Source organism: Amphiprion ocellaris, chromosome 7 (assembly GCF_022539595.1).
Source record: "Amphiprion ocellaris isolate individual 3 ecotype Okinawa chromosome 7, ASM2253959v1, whole genome shotgun sequence".
In the NCBI taxonomy this organism is placed as follows: domain Eukaryota; kingdom Metazoa; phylum Chordata; class Actinopteri; family Pomacentridae; genus Amphiprion; species Amphiprion ocellaris.
In genome coordinates this window covers 1,419,755-1,445,831 of record NC_072772.1, presented here as the reverse complement: position 1 = coordinate 1,445,831, position 26,077 = coordinate 1,419,755, and the positions used below count along the sequence as shown (strand labels likewise).

The 26,077-nt window shown below is 40.9% G+C and overlaps 1 long non-coding RNA gene across 2 annotated transcripts; it reads right to left on the bottom strand.

Annotated features, from left to right (window-relative positions):
- On the bottom strand, nucleotides 1-25,979 carry LOC118470412 (uncharacterized). 2 transcript variants are annotated; one of them, XR_008602355.1, is made up of 4 exons: nucleotides 21,743-25,979; nucleotides 20,190-20,251; nucleotides 19,989-20,030; nucleotides 1-13,133 (listed from the first exon to the last, which is right to left on the bottom strand). It is a non-coding gene; the product is annotated as an uncharacterized LOC118470412 (long non-coding RNA). The 2 variants fall into 2 exon arrangements; XR_008602354.1 differs by lacking the exon at nucleotides 19,989-20,030.
- Nucleotides 25,980-26,077: the final 98 nt, after the last annotated feature.

Genomic DNA, 26,077 nt, shown 5'->3' with positions numbered 1-26,077 from the left:
CCTCTCGACTGGGGCCTGAATCACACAATGTTTCACTCGATTTGCTGGTAAATCCTCCCTCTCTGCAGGCCTCCTGAGTGCCCTCCCACCTCCCTCTTCTTCTTCCTCTTCATTCCTTTGTCTATCCCTTGGCACTGCCACCCACACATCAGTTCCTGTTGATCCCTCTGACCCCCCCGGGACCCCCTGGGCCTAATTCTGGTTGCCCTTGGGTGAGGGCTAAAGCCAGGAAAGAGAAAGAGGTTGGTGGTTATTGGCAGGGCAGCAGAAAACTGAGAGGACCTTCGCTGGAAACTCCATCAATGGCTGAATCACTCTCAGCTGTGCTTTGCTGAGAAGTCAAAGGCTGGCTACACACTTCCAGCCCTTGAGTATTTCTCTTTCTGTCCAATTTTGATATCTTTATATCTGCATTATGACCGAATACTGCACAGTGGAAAATACTGCATTGGATACTTACACTGAGGAGAATGCTGCTGCTTTGGATTGTACTGTTGATCCATTTAAAGTGTAAAAGCATTTTAGATGCTCTCACATTGTTAAACATGAAGACTATTATGTGTAACGCATTATGGTGTTGTTGAAACGCATTGTCCATCTCTAGAGAGAGCACAATGAAGATGATTAACAAGAGAGACAGAGACATCTAATTAGCTTTTTTCAATCTTTTAAAGGCTCATATAGTGTGACATTCTTTCAGTATGGACTTGGACCCTGAAGTCTGATGTGGGATATGACAAATGGTGTAAAATTTAAGTAGTTGTGATGTTTCTGTTTCTGTTTGCACACTTTCTTTTTTGTGTTTTCAGGTTCAAGGTTCAATTTATTCATTCAGAAAGATCCCACAATTCTAATCAACCAAAACTAACTACAGAGAAATCCCACCTGTACAAATAACCATTTGTGTATTTTATCCCTTTTCTGATATTCTGTTATTCCTCTTTTTAAGATTTCACTGTTCTTACTAATGTGTTATTGTCTTCTTTTAATGTTTTATTGTCACTTTCAAGCTTTCATTGTAACTCCAGTTTTGAAAGGTGCCAGAGAAATAAATTCTTATTATTTTTTTACTATCATTATGTTAAACCACAGAAAACAAACGACACAAATTTATTTCAAAAAGCAAAACTGATGAGAGAGCACTTTGCTTGCTTGAACTCTTAGAAACTAACATCAACATCTGTGTTGATATCGTGTCATAACTAACCAGTTGTCTTTTTAAGATAAATGTATCCTTTGGGTGAATATTTCAGTGCAGTTCAATTTTATTGATATAGCGCCAAATCTTATCACAAATCAACACCTAATAGTGTTATAGAGAGAAAGCCATTTCCCATTTAGTGACACCAGGGAGGAAAAACTGGGTTTCAATGTGAAGAAACCTCCACCAGAACTAGACTCAGGGTGGGCGGCTGTTTTCCTCCAGCGGTTGAGGTGAGAGGAGAGCGGAAAGTGAATAAATGAGCATCGACAGACAGCAAACAATGAAAAATGGGCAGGTCTTTAGGTCTAGCTCAGAAACATGCATCTCTGGAGTAAGAGATACCTGCATACTGCATGTTCACACAAGTTGCCTTAAAGCATGTGTATGTATCATTATATTAACTGGTTGATGCTTATTTAGGCTTCTAGCCAACCGTCATGTTGAATTTTACATTTCCTTCGCGTTACAGTCTCATAATGAGGATATTTTCTCTTTCGTTCTACATAACGTGTGAAAAAAACTCCCAAACAGTTGCACTCAACATTCTCTGTTTCCCACTGTTTTAACTCTCACACTCTTACAGACCAATGGACAGCTCATGTTTCTCCCTGCAAACCACAAAGACACATGACAACTGTTATCACAAAAGACAAATCATCCTGAATGTTAGGCTTACAGGTGCTTTCATAATCACATCCCCTAACAGTAAATATATCTGCGAGTATGTGAAATCGAACACATGTGCCTTCCCATGCACAAGGTGGCTGCTCTGAAAAAGGGGCAAAGGATGATACGTGCACAAATCAGGTTGCGTACGTGCCGATCTGCCCGTGTGTATACAAAAGCGTGTGCATATGACTCTTGGCCCCAGTGCGACAGCAAAAGTGTGCGTATATGTGACCACAGCAAAGTGAGCATGCCCGCCACAAAGTCAGAAAATGAGAGAGATTTGGAGAACAAGAAGAGAGAGGCAGGCGTCAGAGGTGCAGCAGCAGAATGCTGTCTGCACAGATGTGGGTATGAAAAGACACACATACACACGTATAGGCACATGTTTAGAAACACACGCACGCACACACACACACACACACACACACACACACAGAGCAGGTTGACACAAAGCCACACACCCACAAGTTTCACTTCTGCCTGGTGTGGCAGCTCTCTTGAAACACCAGCACACTGAGGTTAAGGTTCATGAACAGGTCAGGGCACAACACACACGAGTACAAAAACTTAGCAAGATTTTTACTTCATGTAATGCAATAATACAGTTAAAGGTTATGCAAGGTAATAAAATAACATGACATGCACCAAATATGGAGCACAGATGTCTTCTATTTTGCATTTACTATTACATGTGTTAATCTACAGTGTCTGTGGAGCATCAATGAGTAAAATAACTGTTAATAAAAAAGAGTGGGAAGGCCTACAGGTCATTGAAGGAGGCACATGCAGAGAGGCCTAAGAGGCACACATCCGCACTAAAAACACACACATGAAGACCAACACAGGAATGTGCAATAGTGCCAGTGTGTGCATGTTGCTCATTATACAGCAGGAGAGAACAAATCTGTCAGAATCAGTTTGGGAAGCAATGCTGATGAGAGTGCTACGACTTGCCCACATAGCTACAGGGTAAATAAGCACATGAGAAAATGTGTTTGTGGTGACGATACATAGCTAAACTGAGATGGGGAACTTGACCCTGGGAAATGAGCAGGAGATGCGCTGTGTCTCATTTGCATGGTCACAGTATCAGACTGTTTCCTAATCAACCCGCAGTGCTTATCTGTGACTTTATCATGTCTGCAAGCAACTGGCCTTTCTTTTCTTGAGATTTTGCACTAGTCTGATGCATATAAGCATGTGTGCACTGCTGTTTGTGTTGAGCGCATGTGACAGACTAAGTGTGTGTGTGTCAGAGCGTCGGCAGGGGTGAGAGCAGCGCTGGTTTTGGGGGGAGAGGTTGCGGGTGTTGGAGGGGTGGCCGAGTCTTTCTCATGGCCTCTGAGCCCTCTCTGGACCCTGTTCTCATCTCGCGATTGGTTAACTCCCAGACACTGTCACAGAGACCAGACAACACACACACATGCAATAACTCAGAGACAGAGAAGAAGAAGAAGAAGAAGAAGAGGAAGAGATACAGAAGAAGAAGAAAAAGGAAAAAAAGGAGGCCGGCAGTCAGACAGGCTGAGATAAACCCAAGAAGACAGACAGAGAGCGAAAGTGAGCTTAAAGACAGAGCGGGTTTAAATGAAGGTGACACTGAATGTCAAAGAGTCAATGTGTCAATCAGTATCACAGTGTTTATGCAGCAAAGCAGCCAGTGCAGCAAACACAACCGGAGGCACTGGTTTACTCTGTCAAAGGAAGAGTCTGCCCTCTGCTGATGCCGTTTCTAACTGCACATATGAACTTAAACTCTTCATTTGAGCATACATGTAAGACAAGACGGCCTGTTCGCATAAGTAAAGAAGCTGTTAACAGGAGTAGCAAACACAGAAAGGGCTCATCTGATAGAAAAGTCTCTCAGAAAACCAGCCACTTAACAAGGCAGCTGGCCTACACTATCTTCTTTAAGATGAAGAGGGGTTCCAATCATGACAAACTCATGTTTAACAATGTTATGATAGTCATTTTTAAACACAGAGTAAAGCTAAGTGCTTGGTTTAAATTTGATTGTTACCTTTTTGGCCTCTGTGGAGAGAAAAGACACATCATACATATCTGACTTTGACACTTTCACCAAAGAAATGTAACATTATCGAGTCAGTATTTGCCAAGCTGATTAGTAAGTGGTTCAGAAAGATATTTTGCACTTAAAGACTCAGTTTTAGCAGATTTATTGCCGTTTTGTTGTGTGTGTAAAATGGTATCTAATATCATACTATTTTACTGGTTCTCTTTTGCAAGCATTGGCAAGTAATACAACTACAATGCAGGGCGAATACTTCAAAATCTGTCAAATAAAGTTTTCCTGAAATGGATAAGCTGAGCTGAAAAATACAGTTTTTAAAGAAAACTCAAATGGAATATTCTTGTAGTTGTGGCAAGGTTACCCTGTAATTCCTGCCTTTCCAAAAGCGCAGTGCTTAATGCAACACAGAAACATCCTTCAGTGGAAGTGGAAAAACTTTAAAAAATACCCACCCATTAACAGGGAAATCTCTCAGTTGACTCAACAACAAGCGGGGCAGCCCATGGTGCTAAATACTGCACCTTTATGTGTCTGACACAGCTGAGCCGAAGCTGCCTCAGAAGACAGGAGGCTGTTTAAAGGTAGCCTCGGGCACAGAGAACCAGTCATTAGTCAAAAGCTAATGGCTGTCTTTAATATGCAGAGTCATATAGACAGACATTAACAAGGCGCTGACCCAGAGCAGGCAGGATTAAAACAATAGTTTATACAGTAGTCTCTGTTGAGCTGCCCATAAATCACCTTCAGTATCAACACACCATAAGAGTGTTTCTATAGATTATACACAGTCACTTGTGGGTGAGTATACAGATGTCCTTGAGCAGGTCTGGCACTTTAGTGTTAGTGCAAGTGGCGAGGTGTTTATCCCACAGTCAGCTGGTAATCCCTCTGTTAGGCTAAGCGCTGCCCTTCGAAGTAGGAGATGCACTTGCAGCATGTGTGGGCACACACACACAGAAAATAATGTGTTTAAACTGCACTGAGTGGGTGCATTATTCACTTCTAAAGGCCACTCTGGTTAACATGGGTTAAAGGATGAAGCTGGAGTTTTCTCATCTTTAACAGATTCCGTGGAAAACATCAAAACGATCAATGCTGCAGTTGATCGATCTGTACTTTCTGACTTTCTCAGTAGCACTCGGGTCCTTCCAGTACTGCCGAGGCCCCAAATCTTTGCTTTGGCTTTACGCACAAAACTTGTTAACAGGCTAAATTAGAGCAATCATTGTTGATTTTGCATCTTTTCATCAAAAATATAGAATATTTCCATTCTGTTCCCTCCAGCGCTGCCCTTGGAAGCACAGCTAGACTTGGACTTTCATGGACAGCATTCATTTCCTTATTTCCAACAATAACCTCGACTCCGTTCACCACAGACCCAACACCATCACTCAAGTCTAATGTTATGTAATGTTAAACCTCATTTTGCCTTAATGTCCACATTACAGAGGTGTAAAACTCAGCTTCAAAAGACTATAAGTACAAAAGACAGGCAGACAAAATGTGCAGAATACAGCGTCAGCCCTCACACCCACCCGCCTCCACCTGTCTTCACCCACCCACAAACGTGTACAAAACAGATACTAATGCAGCACAACAAAAACAGTTTATGAACAATGTTTCAAGGGTTCTCCAGTGTCCACCTCACACATTTTAAGAAGCGTGCTGGCCTTGCCTTTGTACGAGCAACGCTCCTGTGTGTGCTTGCCAGTGCTGACGAGAGGCGGTAACCCTGGCAACAGCTGCCAAGGTGCTGCTATCTCTTCTCCCTGCCTACTGATACCCATCGCTTGCTCAGCCTCTCTTTACCGCTCCCTCTTTCTGCTGTAGTGAGTCATGATGGTGATCATCAGCTTCCTGTGAGACAACTCATGCTGATCCCCCAAAGTGCACCAAGGACATATTTTCTGTCATGTACAAGTGTGAAGTAAACATGTGCTTGTGCGACACATGAAAAATAATCTGTATCCTTTTGCTTTTTGTTGTTGATTTATTTCTTTTATTGTGTGCCTTGTTTCATCGCTTACACAGGATACCTTGAAAATATATTATGTTCAATCTTTTTGAACTGGCACATAAAAGTCTCACTGGATTTTTTTTCTAATAGTACAATTGAGGAAGTCAACCTCAGACGTTTTGAACGTCGTCACTTCTTTTAATGTGGCTTTCACTCTGTTTGACTTCTCCCACTCGGTGACAAGTGGTACGTGTCTAGAATTGTACATCTGTGTTCCAGTCCCACGTAGGCCACTTATGACCATCACTGCTCTGGAAATAGACAATGTCAGAGCTTGATTTCTACTCCAAACACAAACTAAACCTACCAAAACATGTTTGTTACAACCTTGTAGCTTGTAACAAACATGTGTGGTCACATATTTTTGCAGTCCTTTAAATAATTGTGCAATTTTAATCAATTCACTACTTACAGCTCTGGGTTTCTCTTTTTTTTTTTTTTTTTTTTTTTTTATCAAGTCCAGCTGTCCATGTGTACAGGTAGAAGCTTTTTACATTGTTACAAGCCAACGCTGTGGGAAGATAAGGTCTGTTTGAAAAGGCTAGCCAGTTAGCCAAGACCCTTTCATGGCCAACAACAGCTGGCTTGGCATACACACACCTTCATCTGTCTGATCTGGCCCCAGAATCTGACAGTAGATCATAATCACATCCATTCAAGATTCAATCACTGTTTTCTGGAACTGTGAGAAGAGTGAATGAGAAGTATGCACCTTGGCTGAAGCGTATGTGTTTCATTGATGTTGAATGACTCTTTAGTGCAATGTGTATTTTTATTGGAATAGTAATGAAAGTCTAGGTCATGGGTACAGGCGCTGTGTCTGTGTGTGCACGTTTGTGTGGCCCGCTGCCACAAAAAGTGAGCGCAGTTCAGAATAAAAAAGCAAAACCGCAGAGAGGCAGAAACAGGTCACCAAATGCTACTGAAGATAAGCGAACATACAGAATCAGATAGAGATGGCAAAAAGCTGTACTGCTTCCTTTTACACAGAGACAGCCAGAGAGAGCAAAGTTGCTTGTTTAATGATTCTGAAGTCACATTATGTACCTTTGTGTAATATTTCTACATAGAAAATTAGACACTTTTTTGTCGTGGTTGACTCTCCTGCAGCTTTTCAATGTTTAAAAAAGTGATGTCTTACTCGTGAAAATAAAACATGCACATATTAAAGTGATACTAGTTATTTTGCAACCTAATTATATTGTCACAAACATATAAGCAGACTTGTGTTTTAAAACTGATAAAAAAGTGACAAATGTGGCAAAATTCTGATTTTAATTATTACAAAATAGGTTAAACTTTTCTCACTGGTGGGAAGTGAGCAAGAGGGTAAGACTTGAGACTTTAACTTCTTTCATTCTAATTATATACACCTTATATTAGATGGACATTAGAATTAGCTCTTTCCTGACACAAAAGTAAAACCAAAACCAAAATATACAAAATGCAAATAAAACTCCCTAGGAGAGAAACATGTATTTCAATTCAACACTTGAGTTGAACACAAACTGTTGGACACAAATGCACCGGCATGTACATGAACACGAGTGTCTTGCGCTGTGTGTTCATGTACATGCCGGTGAAGAAAAGAAAGAGGAGGCCATCTTTTAGGCAGAGTGTAATTTACATTTTTGGTTCATGGATGATGTATTAAACAGTTTGCTAAAATCAACATTTACGTTATAAAACACAGTGCAATTAATCTCATGACACCACTGCAGTAAAGTGAATATAGATGCATATCATGGTTTTTTGTTATGTTATATGATCTAAATTTTTCCCCCTGGAAACAAGGAACTGAGAAACTGTACATAGCACATTCCTGTGTCAAACAATAATTCGAAAAAATGTACACAGTCTTTACCACATGATCTGTAGCTTCTTTATTTTTGGGAAATTTGATGGAAACATCTTTTCTGACAAATGAATTAGCTTTAAGCACAGAAAATAAATTTTTTTTGTCAGTGTTAATGGCTGATTTAATTTTTATGATTGATTGGTTTAATTTATTTGCCCCACATGCATCTATCTCATTACTACTGTCAAAGCTTTTCTCATTTACAAAACACAAACACAGAGAAGGAGGCATAAAACATGTCTAAAATAGACACGTTTGCACAGATTCAAAAGCTCCGACTACATCCTGTGGAAAAAAGAAAAGAAAAAAAAAGCGAGCTGCAGAGCGATAGAAGGTGCAAGAAGATGCTGCTGATTTTAGATTATCTCATTTGGCTCATGGCTGCAGCTTCATTTATCTTGTGAGAGAGGATTGTGACATTTATGGCAGGAAGAAGGCCTTCCAAGGGTTTGAGGGCATGGCAGAAGCACAGAGATGGAGACTGCGACTGAGGCCAGGACAGCGCTGGAGCTGCCTGGGTTTGGGACCTCTGGGAATTGGTGAAGCCCTGTGGAGCCAGCGGTGGCTTAGGTTTCTCCCCTGACACATTCACAAATGCTACACAACCATTCACACGCAGACATGCAAACAATCCGAACATGTGGTGTCACTGTTGTACTCACGTAAAACAAAAAAAATGTGCAAAGAATCAAACATATTCAATTAATATGCATTAGAAGCATGCATGCAAATGTGAACATACACACTTACTTAGGCTTGTTTCAATGGGTTTAACTATGAATATATGGATGGGTACAGTGAGGTCTCGATATAGCTTCTTCACTTCATAGAAAATGAGAGCTGTCAGCAATGATCTACACTTGTGGTGCAGTATTCCATGGACTGTAATGATGCATAAAACATCCAACAACCACTGATTTACTTTTGCTTTTAATTATTGCTTGGCCTATGCACTGTGTGTGTGTGTGTGTGTGTGTGTGTGTGTGTGTGTGTGTGTGTGTGTGTGTGTGTGTGTGTGTGTGTATGTGTGTAGGTGCGTGTGTGTGTGTGTGTGTGTGTGTGTGTGTGTGTGTGTGTGTATGCGTGTGTGTGTGTGTGTGGGTGTGTGTGTGCGCGCGCCTGTATGAGTGTGTGAAAGTGTGGGAGCAGGACCCACAGAGAGTGCATTGACAGGGCAGAGGTACTTCCACCCTCACTTGCGCAGTGCAACCCAGCAGCAAACCACAAAGTCACTTCTGCTACCTCTTCTGGAACAAAAGGTCAAATATGATCTTAAACCTACTTTCAGTCGAGTCCAGTTCCCTTAAATTGAACCCTACCGTCTATAACATGCATAATTTCCCTATCTTTTTATTTATTTTTTTTATTTAGAATATTGTAGATTTGTTTTTGCAATGCTTTAAAAGTCTTGAAGCATGTGCATTGATAAAACAAAAGGGCAGTCTGAGCAAAGCCGAAACTTTTGCAAAATGTATAAATTCATTGCCTTGAATAGCAACTTGTGATTCCAGTTAAATTAGTAACTTCAGTCTTTTCCCTTTGAAGTTTCGCCATTATTTCTGAAAACTGAATCATCTATGTGATGCCCCTGTATGCCTTCATGGCTCATCTGTCTTTGTACACTGATAGTGACCTCAATATTGTACTGATCAGTTATTGTTTCCTTTAACTAAAGATATTTCAATATATTTTTTAAAAAATACCACCAAATTCTACTTTGTTGTTGCAGTGGGTGGTGAAGATTAAAAGAAATACATCCATAAGTAAATAATAGAATAAGTCCACACTAGCATACAGTCAACCTAGTTATAATTAGTAGACGTGAGAAAAAGCAGCTTTCATTAAAATCTAATTGTTCTCTGTTCAGGTGAAGTGAAACTGGTCACAGACACAGAACACCACAGCAGCCAGAAGCTAAAGGTCCTGACCTCTGGGTCAGCTGAGCTACAGCATGTGTGGGACTGAAAAAACAGCAGCAGTAGAGAGAAGCTCCTGACACTGGCTGCCTGTGTGGCTTCCCCATCGGTCGCTGCTTCCCTGTCTGCAGGGGAAGCAGGACAGTGCCAGGGTGCAATGTTTTACGAGCTGGTCTCAACCAAACTCCCCACATTCCCACAAGCATTGCACTAAAGGACGTGACTCTGGCCACGCAGCTGCTGCAGCCAGACCACAGGCAGTGTGCACTGAGCATGATAACACATACACATACACACATATACTGTATACTCACATAAAAAACTACGTGCACACTTCAGACTCTGGTAGAAAGGTTGACTCACCAACTTGCCATATGAAAACACAAGAAAATACAGTACTTGTGTTTAATTAATGAGGAATGATAAATCATCAGGCCCTTGAAGCACCGGATTTAGCCAATCTACCACACATAATAACATATTCTAAAGTTAGTTTTCACTTACCAGCTTTTTCAAGGCTTTCGGACATATTTTATGACTTTTTCAGCAAATTAAAACTTGTTCAGGGTCTACCACTTGGTTAGAATACACAACACTTTCTTAAAACAAGCTTCCTGTTCCCATGGTCAATAATAAACCCGAATTCTCAATGTACAACATTACGCAGGCTGTTCCTGGTTTTCTCTAATTCTTATTTGTGGCAGAACTCATGATTCAGCCCCTGCATGTAACTTTACGTGCTTCCCAGACTGTAATGACAGCCTGGGCTGAGTCACTGCTGATGTCAAGGAAAATTTTGTTCTCAAGGTTGATCATGTAACCAAATTTTTATAAGTAAGGAACTACATAAGTTTTACATGTTTCATATTGTAAAACGACAAAGGCCAAAGTAAGTGGAAAATTAGTCAGTAGAGATCATGTGATATATTTCAGAGCTGCATATGTGTTTGATATTCCAAAAAAGGTAGAGTTTCTCATGCAGATATGACACGCTGTAAATCAGCTGGCAAACAATTATTTCAATGAGTTGTCTGTATGGGGCATCTCTATTAATTAATTTTAATTCTAATCTTGACTAATCCTAAGATTAACCACAACTGATTACCTATTACAGACTCATTTCCACCCTGTTTTTAACCTGAAAGTTCTCCAACTGCTTTCTGACACCACAATTTACAAGGCAAAGGTCCCCTGTGGAATTTATGACCATTAGCATAGCTATGGAGCAGTGTGCATGATACAGACAAAACCGTTAGCCATTTCACTTGTAATAAAAATAATACATTTTATGTATAATGCACTTGTCATTTGAAGAAATCACAAAGTGCTACAAACACACAGTAAAAAGAAACAGTACAAACACTTAAAATTACAATTTTAAAAAGGAGTCCTGTAGGTAAGTTAAAAGTCTCCTGAAAAAGGAAAGTCTTCAAGTGTTTTTTAAAAGCGCTTGTAGTATACATACTAACAATGATGCCCATTCATGTGGTAGCGACAAATCACACAGTTGGTTTCATGCTATTGCACTGATCGGCAGTTGGTGGCAGTAATATGCCAACAAACACAGCCAAAGTGCACCAGTAAAGTCAGAGAGAAATGCAGTGAAACACAGACATGAACAAAGGGCAATTAAAAGTGTGAAGAAAATAAACTTTGCAAATGTTTTTTTCAGGAGAGAAATTTGTGCTCAGAGATTAACACTGAGCACACATTTAGTAAATATCTAAATAAATGATGATTCCTGTTTACTTTGCCTTTCTCCTGATTCTTTGGCCTTCTTTCCCTGTTTAAATTCTAAGCCTTGAGCTCCAGGGCTCTTTGGTCGAGAAGCAGGCCTGGTATTAAGAAAATGTTCATCATGTGAGAATCCTGTGTACCCTGACTCTGTCCAAGATAATGTTCCCTGCTAGCATAAACTAGTCTACAAATCTCTGAAGGGTGGACATGCAGAATTCCAGTGGCCTTCCTTGACCGTCACACAGTCAAGTGCCATATATTGTAGTAACAGGAAGGTTTCCATGTTCTGCTCGAGCATGGTACTCCAACACAGTGATAAATACTTGACATTGCTATGAAAATCACAAACACAAATCACCACAAACCTCCCCTGTGACTCAGATTGCAAAGTATAAAACAGATTTTGAGAAAGGAAGGCATTCAGCGGGTTTAAAGTGTGTGTTGGCATATCCTGTGTGAGGTTCACCAGAGATAGATTACACACCCAGAGTGTGTGGTGACCCGTGCTGCAGCCAACCAGCAGTGGTTTAGATTGTAGCACTAAATCATTTCATATCACAGCCATATCTGCTATTCCCATGGCAGCTAGGAGCTGCAATCTCAACCCACACAGTCACTACAGGAAATTCCAGTGAAACAAACTTTTCATCAAGATAGCAAATTTAAGCAATTCACATTTCCTATAAAGAATTAGTGTATGTTGCTTCCAAATAGGACCTTGGTGTGCACCTGCAATGTGAAGTGTTAAATATAGATAGAAGTGAAAGTGACTGCAGATGGTGCAGAGGTTTTGAGAAACGTATCCGTACATTGTTCATAGTGAAATGTACAATATTACTGAATAATAGATGTGAACTAGCAAAGACGAGGTTGTTTAAAACAGACGAACGCATGAAGTCAATAGCCTCTATTTATTAAATCTTTATCTCCAAGATGCGTGAGAAGAGAGACGGAGGCTTTGCAAAATCATTATGGCCTTCTCAATAGAAAGAATATGAATAACTAATCTTATATCGCCTAAGCATGTGTTTCCTGGGTGCTCATTGGGAGACTTGTTTTACAGAGATGTACTGAAAGATACATAATGTTCAGGAGATGTCAGTAAAATTTTGTCAGACCAACACTGACATCTGTTGGTGACCTGATCTCATACTTCTCTTAGATCACCTATCAGCCAAAACATTAAAACCACCTAAAAAATCCTCCTTGTGCTACCAAAACAGCTCTGACCATTCAAATTATGTCTTTTAATGAGGCGTGTCCTGCGGTTTCAGCACCAAGATGTTAGCAACAGGTCCTTCAAGTCCTGTAAATTGCAAGGTGGGACCTCTATGGGTTGTTTTTCTAGCACATCCAACAGATGCTCAATCAGTTTGAGATCTAAGGAATGTGGAGATCAAGTCAACACCTTGAACTCTACTCCTCAAACCATTTCTGAACAATTTTTGAAGGGTAGTAAGAAGCATTATCCTGTTGAAAGAGATCACTGGTATCAGTGAACACAACTGCAATGAAGGAACGTAATAGTCTGCGATAGTGTTTAGGTTAGTGGTGTCAAAGTAGCGTTCACCTGAATGCCAAGGACCCAGTGTTTTCCAACAGAACATTGTCCAGGACATCGCATTTCCTTCACCGGCTTGACCTCTTCCCACAGTGCATCCTGCTGCCATCTCTTCTCCAGGTAAATGACACACAGCCATCTATATGATATAAAAGAAAACATGATTGATCAGACCAGGCTACTTTCTTGCATTGCTCCATGGTCCAGTTCTGACACTCAGGTACATGCTTTCAACAGTGGATAGTGGTCAGCGAGGGCACTCTGGTGAAGGAGCCTCATACACTTAAGCTGCTTTCCATCACAGCTCTTCTGTTGGATCAGACTAGAAATTCTAGCCTTTGCGTCCCATGAGCATCTCAGTCAGTCTTAAGTACCCATGACCCTGCTGCTGATTCACTGGTTGTCCTTCCTTGGACCACTTCTAGTAGGTTCTAACCATTGCATACTGGGAAAAAAAGCCGTGTAAGTTTTGGAACTGCTCTCACCTATTCTTCTAGACATCACAATCTGGCCTTTGTCAAAGTCTCTCAGATCCAAATGCTGATCCGTTTTCTTGTAACCAACTTATCAACTGACTGTTCAATACCTCCTGCCTAAAGCATCCCAACCTTTCACAGGTGCCATTGTAACAAGATAATCAGTGTTATTCACTTCATCTGGCAGAGAATAATAATTAAATGGCATCAAGACAGTTTTAATGTCATTATAAGTACAACATATTGGATATAGTATAGCCTTTTGAAAAAACATGCTACCAAAAATTGCAGATACAAGTACATCAGAGTAGTTTCTGTTTGGTTGCCTAATTTTTGAAGGGACAAAAATAAAATAAACCAAAATAAATAAATAAATAATCAGAAATTATGTGAAATAAAGATTTCCATTGTCTTTGTCCATTGACATGTAATAAAGAAAAAAATCACGAGTTTGAGTAAATTTTATTATTAGGACATACAGTCGCTTTACACCTTCATTTTTTGGAGTTATAAACTCATTTTAAAAAGAATAAAACTGGTATTTTCTATGTCAATCTACATGCAATAACCCCTAACGACAAAGTGAAAATGTGTTTTAAGAATTTTTAGAACTGTAAAAATCAAAAGCTGAAATCTTTAATTCACAAAAGCACTCAGATACTAGATTTAATACTTTGTAGAAACCTCTAATTCAGGTACAGTTTTGAGCTTCTTCAACGAGTCTCTACAGGATTTTTTAAAAACTGCATTTGGGCAGGTTATTCCATTTACCTGGCAGAAGCATCTGTGCATCTTCAGGTCTGTCTACAGATGTTACATGAGGATTACATCTCAGCTTTGGCACAGCCACTCAAGAACACTCATGAACTTGTCCTGAAGCCACTTCAGGGTTGTTTTGGATGGATGCTTTGGTTCACTATCACGCTGATAGGTGAACTGATGCTCCAGGCTTAGGTCAAATGCACTCTGAGTCATATTTTCTTTAAGGACTGCTTTGTATTTGGTTAATTCATTCTCTCTTCAATTCTGACCAGTCTCCCTGCCCACGCTGCTGAGAATCACCCCCATGGCGTGATGCTACACCACCACAGTGGTGTTATCCAGATGATGAACAGCGCCTGGTGAGCTTGGAGTTCTGCCCAAATCTTCTTCCTCATGCCTTCAGAGTCCAGTAAATGCAGTGTGGCAAACTCCAAGCAGGCTGCCATGTGCTTTGTACTCAAAGTGGCTTCTTTGTATGATCTTATTGATGGAGTGCTGCTGAGGTAGTGGTCTATTTTGTAGGTTCTACATCTCTGCAGAGGACTGCAGAGCCACTACTGGGTTCTTGCTCACCTTCCTGACCATGGAGCTGCTTGAAGTTCGGTTGGATGACTGGTTCCACCACAATTACTGGTGGTTTTGAACTTCTTCCATTTCACAGTTATTGAGGCCACCTTGGTCTTTGGAACATTCAAATCACTAAAAATGGTTTTCTAGCTTTGCTCTGATCATTGCCTCACCACAGTTTTATCATGGAGGTGAGTTTCTTAGAGTTCTTGACTCAGTTTTTGTGAATTTTAGGACTTTTGCTGCACGCTGACTTTGGTCAGTTGAAGCATTGCTAAAGCAAACAGGATGCATCTGTGGAGTTCCACAGCAAAGGATCTGAACACTTCTATTCGTGAGAGGTTTCAGTTTTTGCATTTTAATGAAACTGCAAAAATCCCTCTAAACATGTTTCACTGTGTCATTATGAGCTATTGAGTCTAGATTGACAGGAAAATAATATCAATTGTATTCACTGCAAATGAAAATTATAACACACTGATGTGTGTGTGAAATGTGAAGGAATCTGAATCCTGTCTGAAGCAACTGCATGTTTCATTTTTTCATACATGCAGTTTAAAACTACCAGCTTTTTATTTGTGGCAGAAACTAAATATTGAATACAGATGCCCACACAGAACACACTTAAAGGAACGAAACAGTAACCATTTGGAACAACTGACACGTGGTAATGACACTTAATAGCACCTTATTCTACTCTGTTAGAATGATTGCTGGTTTGAAAAAAAGTACTGCGATTAAAGGTCTGAGTCATCCAACAAAAAGGGTAGATTTTTGAGGACAGAATAATTTGTGTTTCTGGAAATTAGGAACATATATGTGTGTGTGTGTGTGTGCGTGTTGTCTAGCATCGGAAAGGGGCTCATTGAGTCTTGTGGGTTTATTCTGGCAGGTCTGGGATTTGGGTTTGGGCTGGATTGGGATGTGGAGAGTCTGGAGGACAATGCTTTTGGCTCTTTGTCATGTTCCTCGAGTCTTTCCTGCACAGTTTTTGTGATATTGCAGGGCACATTTGCTGTGAGGGAAGTGTGTCTAGTCACGTTTGGTAGAAGGTGGTCAACACTTCACCTGCACCTCCAAGTGCTTTTAATTTTGTGGCTGATCGGTTTGTGTGTATGTAAGTTAGCATTTTATTTATAAGATGTTGAAGCATAGTCATGTGTCAGTAGAGGGAAAAAAAAAACACTCAACACTTCGCCTACAAGTGGTTTTATTGTTTTGGCTGAACAGTTCTATTTATATAGGGTGATGAAGTAAGTCATGCGTCAATAGCGAAGAGAAAGACTCTTCTATGTAAACATATTGGTTTAATATAGTGATTCACATTGTGCTGAGTTAGCCCTTGGTCACAAAGTATATTTGACTGCATAAGCTATTTTTAAAAGAGTGATGTTTGCAGATACATTTATAAAAAGGCTAATATTTTTGGGCCGGGTCCACGGGGCACTTATGTAAAACATGGAGGTGGCATGAAGCAGCAGAGATCCAGCTACGTCTTACAATACCAGCACCTTTCTGTGTTCCTCTGTCAAGGTTAGCCAGGGGAGATAATACAAAGATGTGTGAGCATGTGCATGTGGGGGAGGGGGTGTAGGGGGGTGAGTCATATGGATGAGTCATGTGCGGTGTGTGTGGACAACTCAGGGAAGGATGGATAAGGGAGGCAAAGGCTGGGGTGTGGAGGCCAGCGTGGAATAGCTAAGGTGTCACGGTGCCCGATGTGACTAAAGCGAGCCGCAGCCAAAGAACAGATGTTTTACTGTCTGACACGGTTCCATCACCATAAATGAGCGCACTGTATGTGTACTGTGTGCTGTGGATGATACATTTTTCAAGTATTCCTGAGAGGCAGAATGTCGAAAACAGTTCAATATCATATGAGCTCAAGCTTGCAGTAGGTGTTCACAGCCAGCAGGGGTCCCCTAAATATGCAGATTCAATGCAAGATCTCAAATGGAGCTACACTGTACAGTAGATGAACAGAGGGAGTGTGAGAAACTTTCACAAGAAAGACAGGAATTTAGGAAAAATAAGAGTTTGGAATTTAGGAAATGTTCATGGCTGCATTTTATTGAGCGACCACAGCCAGGGTTTCATAATTTTATTCAGAGCTCATCCTCACACTCTCTTTCTGTTATTTCATTCCCCACAGAGAACAGGCTCACATCAAAGCCAGGTGTATCTCCCTGATGCTACTGTCACTCCATCTTATCCTCGTAATCTACAATATTTTCTGCCACTACTTCACACATCGTATGAAGAGAAAACATAACATATTTACATAAATGACAAACTAACATATGATTACAGGTATTAAAGTAAGAAAGTAACTAGTACTCAACTGTTTTTGCCAAAGTGAGCTACTGAGCTTGGATCTCTTTGGTTGGAAGAATCGTGATCAGCTGAGTCAGACTGACGAATTTGTCCAAATTTATCTGATTTATCCTCAGTGAGTCACTGGAAGACTCCAGGTCTATACCTCGATCAAACAGCGCTCTGCCTTAGAATGATCAGTGACGAATGCACTGGATCCATGCGCACAAGGAAGAAGGACGGCGTCAACTTTCCACGATTTATCTGACTTCAAAGAAAATCAGTGAGCATCAGGCTGAACTTCATGATGCACTAACTAGAAGGATGGCGCATTCGGATTAGCTACAAAGGCAGTGATTTTTTTTCCTTCTCTTCTAATAGAGCACCACACCTGTACCGGTGGATGAACAGTCACGTCTGGTGGAATCAAACTACCTTCGGGTGATCCTGTTTAATTAATTCTCTCCCACTAACAGTGGCTTTACAACAAGGAGGGTGGAGGTGGGGAGAGGGAGAGCTGTGGAGGAAGAGGAGGTGGAGGGGTGTGTGTGGTGTGTGTGATGAAAGATTCATGAGCGGTGGTGATGTTAGAGTGAAGATAGGGGTTTTATGTCGATCTAAGTGAAAAGGATGCTGTAACCAAGAGAGAGAGAACAGATAAATATGCATGAGAGAACAAATACATATCACAATATATATAGCATAATTCTGAGGAATGAGTATGTGAAATGGCAGGCATGGAGAGAAGAAAACCTTCAGCACTGTCCTATATTCCTGCACTGAGCACAGGGTAATTCCCAATTTTAACTACACACTGTAGCACCACTGTTGACATGACTCCAGGCCCCTCAGTTCTAACAAGCCACAGATTGGAAACCAGGCTGAATCATTGTCAGTGTTGTGCCTCAGTGCATGTAAAACTATGCAGCTGTGGTAGAATGAGAGACAGGGATGAGGGAAGAAGAAGAGCGTGTGAGTGACTGGGTGCGAAGGAAAGAGGAAGAAAAAGAGAGAGATGGAGAGGGGAACGAGTAGGAAGAGGAAGAGTAGTAAAGCAGAATACTGATTAGCAGTATGTGTGTGAGAAAGAGGGAGGGAGGGAAGGTTTGGTGCCATGGGGGAGGTTGAGCAGGAGCAGCACTCTGCAGGTGAATGCTGAAGCCCTGAGGGGTCTTTCTCCCCTCTTCTTCCCCTACATCTGCTTGTGATGCTCGTGTAACCATCACACAGAGAAACGAAGAGATACTGACCGGATGGGAAGAAGATGATGAAATGGATGGAGAAGGAGTGTGAAGGACAGAATTAACAGTGTAGGTGGGGGGGGGATCATTTGCACTTGCAGGATAAAAAAATGACACAAGCAATCAGATAGTGGGAACACAGACATTCCCTGGACATCAAAGTGGCATCCTTGTTCCTCTCATCCTCTCCTCTCCCATCCCGCTGTATCTCTCTTTGCCTTTTTCTCTCTGTGACAATTGCAACTGCTGCATTGGAGAGCAGATTTTTATTTATTTATTTATTTATTTTTTATTCTTGGGGAAGAAGTTAAAGCAGCTATGTTGAGATGGGGGAGCTGAAGATGATACTCCTGTACAACAAAAGAAAAGAGAATCTGAAGTGCAGAGTTGTAAAATACAGCCTTAGGGTAAAAAAAAAATGAGGGGGAATCGAGGGGGTGAAATAAGCATAAGAACATGAGGTGCACTGAGAATTTCTCTCCCAATGACGTATTACTTTTTCATACTTAATTCATGATACCCTGGTGAGAACACTGATGGCTGGTTCTGGCATTTGTGTGAGTAAGAGTACTGACCAAAGCTACCTTTGATTCTGTATGACTTATTAATGTGCGGCTCATTAGTTTGTATAACTCATCACGTCTTTGGGTCTCTCCTCTAGATATGGCTCTCTGGACCTTCTGAGAGAGGTTGGTTTTAGGGTTTATAATGAGGGAGATGTGCAGGTGGAGGGATGGCTTACAAAACCTGAAAAATTGAATTATTAATACCATTAAATAATTAGCGCGATCTTCAGTCCAATTCACTGAATGAGAAAGTGAGTTTTTTGTTTTTTTGTTAGCTGCTTAGCCTAATGTTTTGGTTATGCTGTAAAATATTGATGCCAAAGTAAAAACTGTAAATAGATGATTTTGTTGGTACTTTCATAAGTATTAGTGCAGATACTGACCAGATTAGGAAAACTGGATCCTGGCATGAGATGATCACATTAAATACAGCATTTGTGGTCAGTGTCATTGAATTCAGTGTTTTCGCTATAAAGGAACAGGTGAGTTTTAGGTAGAACACAGCGCAGGGTCAGAATTGGTAAAAGGAAACAGCACTACAAAGTCTACAAATACAACCACATGTAGTAAATACATTAAAGTCAATACAATAACAGGAACACCACAAAATACTGCACCGTGTTTATGGAGCTCATAACGTTCAATTTGAGTCTATGCCAGTGAGACATTGGTTCAACTGTATTACAGTTTGTTGTGTTGCTGAATTGGGTTTTGATCATACTGTAAAGCATTATTTTGCTTAGTCCCTCGACATCCTGAACACAAAAGAATCCATTTACCTCAAACAACTGCCCTGGACACACTGTCAGCATCATTATCTGGAGGGTCTTGAGCGCTATATGATAAACTTATAGACTTCCTGTCCCTCACATGCTTCTAGCGCATCACGTCATGTGTTACACGTCTCTTTTGTGGCATTTGTTCATCAGCCCATCCTGTGTAACTCTTGTTCTTTAATCTGTAGATGTTTACCTCCCCCTTGTCGCTTTCCTGCTTACACTAAACTAGTGAATCATCAGTCGCTCCCTCCCTCTTCCGTTAACTGCAGTTTTCTCTTTTGTACACTCACACATGTAATATCAGCCATCAGCAGCCAATGAAAGAATTCCACCTATGAGAAGGAGAGATGCATGCGAGAGAAGGGAAGAAGAAGAAAAAAAAGAGGATATAGCAAAGGTAGAAACAGATCTTCAAGGATATAATTAATCACATGCTGTTTACATCCCTTTTTTCTCATTTAAACATCAGTTTTAGTATGATAGGCGCTTACCTTCTCGCTGTCATTCACTCTGGTTCACCTCCTACTCACATCTGCAGTAGAACACGTTTATCCTGTAAAGGTAGCATTCATTTATTAATGATAATGCCGCTGTGACTTTGATATAAACAATTTAAATCAGTAAATGATCCTGTTGAACCTCAGAATTGAATTTCTCTATGGACATTCTCTCTAATATAGTTTAGGATAAGAAGAAAAATGTGGGTAAAAGTGAAAAAAACATGAAAAGAGTAGAGGAGGTATTTTGTTTTAGGTTGTGAGAGTGACATGATAGTAAAAGATGGAAGTTGGAGGTGATAGAGTGACATACAGAGGGTGCAAGAAAGTTTTCATTTCGATTCATTGCGCTGCTGTTTGCTGAAAAATACTAAAGTCAAAGGGGAAAAATATCTCTTGCAAGTCATATTGTTCTATTACTGCATTAACTGTTAAACTTGTTACTGATTTGTGGGGATCCGACTTGATGGCGTGCCTCCACAAACGAAAAAAAAAATTATTATCCAAAACACAGACGTCACCTTCCACTATCTTGAGACATTAAACAGCTATTAGTGGCTATAGGCCTTGGCTTTTGAGGGACTTCAAACAATGACGCACTGAGCAGTTCTTCTCTACTCACTGCTCTTTCTATCTCCATACATTTGTATGCCACTTCATGTTTTGTCATCTCTTCAGAGCTGCACATTTCTGATTCACATTTACTGGCCTCACCATCGTCTCTAGTGTTTATTGTTCGCCAATACGTTGTTTGTTGGTTTTCAATCTGCTATCCTGTTTTAACACCCTCATTTACCCTCACCCTGATTGGTTGAGACAGTTGACCACCCTCACTGAGCCTGGTTCTGCCACAAGTTTCTTCTCACCATCGCCAAAGAGCTGCTCAAAAGGAATTGTTCGGATTTGTTGGACTTCCCATACTGCACCTTTTTAAATATATACCTGTTCTTTCTTTACAGATATCCTCTCCTCCAGCTAACTTTAAACTTTTCTCTATATAGTGATTCAAACATTTACAACCTTCAAAGCTTTCTGTAGTAAGATTGTTAAGGTGATTAACCTCTCAAGAATATGATTTTTAGAGATTCAGAGGTAATACAAAGCATTATTTCTTTTCCAAGGGCTGCATTTCCCGTGGCATTCTCCTGTATATATCTCACATCTCATATTAACTGTTCATACTGTCATTTATCCCTATTTTTATATTTACATTTATCCATCTTTACATTGATGTTTATCTGGCTCTCTTATACTACCTACAGCTTATTCTATTTATACACTTCACATGTTCATACCACTCAGTTTATACTGTCCATTCTGTTAATACAGTATCATATTGTATATACCCATACAGCATATATTATATACAATAATTATAAATCTAGGATATTCATATATCTTCCATACTTACATTACATACAGTGTTTTCAATATTTAGACCTCTGTCATTTTGCATGCTTCCCACCTTACTGTGTGAAGTGCCCTGACATGACTTGTGTAGTGACTTGGCGTCATATGAATACAACATACAACAGTACAAATCTCACCAAAGCTGGTTCATCTCCGCTTGACGTCCATTCACTCCCAGTTGTGGAGTCCCACTGCTTCATGGGGCCTCCTGGAGATGATCCATAGATGACAAAGACCTGTTTGATTAATGATTCTCTAATGAGGAGAAGAGAGCACTTATTAAAAAAAAAAAAAAAACAGGGTTAAAGAACAAACACTGATCATTCACACATGTACACAGGCTTATACACACAAACCAAGAAGACAAATTGGGGGTGGGTGGGGTTGGGGGGATCCTCGATGACTAATTAGTCAACTTTTCTTGGTTCCTCCTGTGAGATCTTTTGCTCCTGCCTCACTTTGGCACACATGCTTGTACACCTCCTAAGCAAGTTCCTGGGGGAGCAGTTAATCCACTGCTTTGTAACACGCTTGACAAACAGAAAGCAGGACTGAGGAGAAAGAGGGGTGTTGCATTACTGTACCCAATAAACAGTCAAATATTGTTCCCCTGACCCCCTTGTCATGCCTTCTTTCCCTTTTTTTTCTCCCCCCTCTTTCTTCCTTCCTCCCCTCCTCGCGGAACCCTGAGCGTCCTCCTGTTGACTAAATTTCCTCGATGACGTAAGAGTCCACGTACATCGTCCATGTAGGTGATGCTTCTGAATGAATGAGTGTCCCCTCCCATCTCCATTACTAGTACTACGGGATGTCTATAAGAGCAGATCACCGGGACAGCCCGCTGAATTTCATGAGATACCGAGGCGCAAGAACGAGATGTGAGATGGAGAATCAATCTAAATTCGAGCCATTTCTTTTTAACCGAGAATTACGCAGCAGTTCTGTTAGTGGTGTTAGTTAGGGCATGTTTATGACATCTTAACACATTTACCGTCAGTCAAGTTAGAATTTTACGCGGTGGAAACGGTCAAAACTGTGCCTTGGTCACAGTTTGATAAACTAAAGAAATCTCAGCTGGAGCAAGAAGACCAAAAAGGTAAGTTGTCTTTTTTTTTTTTTTTTTTAAATATGTCATGAGTTTTTATTTCCTCATCAAATTTCCAATGCCCCACGTGTACAGACACATTTCAGCAGTGATGAGCTCGTTAAATCAGTGTAAGGTCACTCTTTTAGTCTCACCTAATTTTCCTCTGCGTGTCGTTTCGTGAATCTACGGTAGATTACAGAGGCTGGAAGTTACTGCAGTGTGAGTCACTTTGGCGCACATGGGCAGTGACAACTGTGAAAAAAGAGGAGAATGTCTTGTAGGGTGTAGGCTACGCTGATTGCATGTTAACCAGGCTGCATCCCTGCAGACTGTAAGAGAATCACGACATGCGGTGGATTTCAGTTTTTTGTTTTTTTTTTGTTTTTTTAAAAAAAGGACATCAGTGTATATGGGACGCGTCCTAACCGGCTGCTTCTTGGACTTATTAATACCTGAACAGCAGCCAGTGTATGCAGTCGGGGTGGTATGGGACAGCGTGTACTCTCATGGTAAAGATGAAATTAAAAGGAACACCACATCATCCGTTTGTACGCATCGCTCTCGCAGTTAAACCCTACGCGCACCCGATGAAGAGACTTACTTTAAATAAAGTGACCTATTATTCAGGCAGAGATCCTCTTTCCATAGTTCCCCAGCTTTCCCCCCCCCCCTTCCTTTTTTTCCATGTTGAAATGACATCGTGACGCGTTCTTGAGATGAAGTCAATTTTGCGTCATTCCTGCGCACATGCAGACGGCTTCCAATCACCCGGCAGAGGGCTTTAAAGACACAGTGCGAGTCGCCTATATATGTCCACAACCTGCATTGCGATGTGTCTCTATACGAGGAGGGGAGATGAGGGGGTGGGAAGACCTGGGGGTCTGATGAAAACTCCCCAAGGTAACTCCTGGAAGGGGGCCATGACCAGAATTACAATGAGCTCCGGTTCGATAACCTCTCCCCGCTGTTTTTTTTCTTAGCTTTAATGTCCAGCTGCGCAGGGTATCCACGCTGGCTTTAAACCGCTTGGAACAATATGAGCCTTAGGAAATGACCTACATTACTCTAGGAGATCTTTCAACAAAACAGAAAAAAAAGAGGTGAAATAACCACCAGGCTCCTGGAGCTGCGTGTCGCTGTCCAAGGTGCTGATCTGACCTACATGTTGCTGCATTTAAACACACACGAAGCTGCAGATTTCTGTTACACAAGTACAAACAGCTCAGTGAAACATAAGAAATGTACTCAAGCAAATGAACAGCAGCCTATACGTGTAATAAAGTGTTCTAGAGTTTTTTCACAGCATAGCCTTGGAAGTCCCTTACTCTATCCTGTATGTAAGTTTTTGTAGCTTAACAGCAGAGATTTTTTAAAAACTCTCTGACCTTTACCAAACATGTGCCCGTCAATTACAAACAGACAGGCGCATCTCTAGCGATATTTACGGCTGAGGCAGCTGCAGAAAGTCGGCCAGCAGTGTTTGCCGTTGGTCTTCAGGACCATGGACAGCGACACACTCCACATACTTCCTCACAGAGCAAGTCGGCCTTCCAGTAATCAGTTAAAACCATTACATTTGTTTTTCCATAAGGGTTAGAGCTACACTTTGATGTTTGCTCTCATTGCTAGTACATAATATAGACATAGACAAACATATAAAAAAAGTCCAAGTCAGCGGTAACCTCTGATAACTTTTTTTTTTTTTTTTTTTACATTTTCCCTGTTTCTTCATTCACCTCCCCACTTTCCTAAATCCCCCCTATTCACGTGAAAATCACCACCAACAGTGACTTCACACAGCCTCAAACAGCCTGTATAAATTCACCAGATGAGTGCTGCAGTGTACTCAAATTTCCTGACTGCTGACGTCAGTCTTGGAGTTAGTCAGTTGAGCTTGCATAAGCCACCAATTCACACTGTGCTCCCGTCCATTCCAGTCTTGTGGCTGAGTCATAGATAATTGGCATAGAAATCAATACTACAAACACAACAAGTGGGATATGTAACTGCCAGTCTGGCCATACATAGCCCGAGGCCTCTCACAGGAAAGGCCATGTGGCGGTGCTACTGCCAGCGCTGTGTCATAGTATATGACCTGATTTGCCAAATGTAGCACGTCACACGGATGTTCTAGGTAAAGAGCAGTTTTTTTCCGTTTGCACTTCACACCTTGATTTGCTTATATAATGCAATTATAGATGGCATTTAATTGTTGAACAAAGGGCTGCATGATGGTGTCTGTCTCACTCTGCATCCCCCCCATCTTCCCCTCTGCATGTTGTATGCTTGTACTCTTCCTCACTGCAGCCTGATGTGATTCTAGTCTCTGTTCCACCAGTCAGTGCATCAATACCTTGGCTCTAGACTGCTTACTGCTAAAACTCCTCCAAAGTACAGTAACAGTCTACAGTCATGGCTACTGATGTCTGGCAAACCTCTGCACGGTGTGATAAAATCCACCTTTGTGACAGTGAGAGTTAAGATGAGTGGGACGATGCTGCCGCTGTACTGTATGAAGTTTCCTTTTGGAGCCCAGCACTACTGAAGGCTGCATCACCAACATCATAAAACCACAGAGGACGTCAGCGGTTACCACAGCCAATCATATTTCTCCTGCTGTCTCCATGGTGACCGTGGCATTAGATTGTTACTGTAGCAACAGCACCACTGGTAACAGTCTACAGCCATGGTCGCTAGGGGGCAAAACGCACAAATGAATTAGAGTGGTGCAAAAGAGCAAGTTGTGAAAAGGCAGAATAGACATGCAACAATGAGCAAGAAGTGACAGAACAGGATCATTTTTGCATTTGTAGTTTTAAACACAGAAACAATGTATCTTTTTCAGTAGTTGATGTGTGAAATGTATGATAAATAGAAAAAAAAGAAGACTTTTTAAAAAAAGGGGTTTCTTACCTGCTTTTAGGAAGGAATATTGCAATATCTTCTTTGACAGGCAGAAGTCTTGGTTTTTCAGTGTTTATCAGAATCAGGGAGATTCTACTTGTCCACTTCTGGTAAAAGCTGTAGGAAAAAACATCCTGAAACATCTGTGAATGCTGACATTGATAGTTATTAGTTCTTCTGTATTGTTTTCAAAATTTCTCACAAAACTAGCTTGCTTATAAAGACTCCTTTCAATGATATACATGCTTAAATTACATCTATGTCATGTCTGATTTCCTATCAATAAATGAATGAAATATGATCACGTGAGACTTTGTATTATTTCCAGTAACAATAATCTGACTTTCTTTTAAACAATCAAGTGAAAGCTCAGGGTCAGACACACAGCACTGACCTTGGACTTGGCAGAGATTCAACATCTTGGATGGATGTAGCCTTGCCAACATGGATCTACTGGTTTATGAATTCAATTAAATCTGAT